Genomic DNA, 806 nt, shown 5'->3' with positions numbered 1-806 from the left:
GACAGGATAAAATTGTTTCCCTTGGTGGAGAATTCTAGATCTAGGGAACTTAGATTCAAGATAAGTGGTAGAAGGTGTAGAGGGGACATGGGGAAGAATCTTTTTACGCAGAGGATGGTGGGTGTCTGGATTCGCTGCTTGTGTTGGTGCTGGATGAAGAGACACTAAACTCTTTTAAAAAGTACCTGGATCTGGGGTGGCACAGTGGCCCAGTGGTTAGCACTGCTGCCTCACACCGCTGAGGACCCGGGTTCCATCCCGACCCCAGGTCATTGTCCATGTGGAGTTTGCACATTCTCCCCCTGTCTGCATGGACCTCACCCCCACAACCCAAAAAGATGTTGATGATTTGGAGTTGGGGACCAAGGGCAATGTGTCCAAGTTTGCAGATAACACTAAGATGAGTGGTAAAGCGAAAAGTGCAGAGGATACTGGAAGTCTGCAGAGGGATTTGGATAGGTTAGGTGAATGGGCTCGGGTCTGGCAGATGGAATACAATGTTGACAAATGTGAGGTTATCCATTTTGGTAGGAATAACAGCAAACAGGATTATTATTTATTTTTTTAAAATAATTTTTATTGAAGAGATTTTTTTACATGAAAATATTTACCCCCCCTAACCATAGACTATTACAAAATATTCCCTCTTAACAAATATCCCCCCCCCCCGCCCGACCCACCGCGCGCGCTGTCCCTCCCCCCTCCCCCCCCCAAAAACAAACAAAGCAACAATTAACATCAAACATGAACTGCGAACAAATTTGTCCGCATTACAACCTTAAATAGCCCACCACACCCATTGTTGC

This window comes from Scyliorhinus canicula, chromosome 19 (assembly GCF_902713615.1).
Source record: "Scyliorhinus canicula chromosome 19, sScyCan1.1, whole genome shotgun sequence".
Taxonomy (NCBI): domain Eukaryota; kingdom Metazoa; phylum Chordata; class Chondrichthyes; order Carcharhiniformes; family Scyliorhinidae; genus Scyliorhinus; species Scyliorhinus canicula.
Note: the sequence above shows the minus strand (reverse complement) of the source record.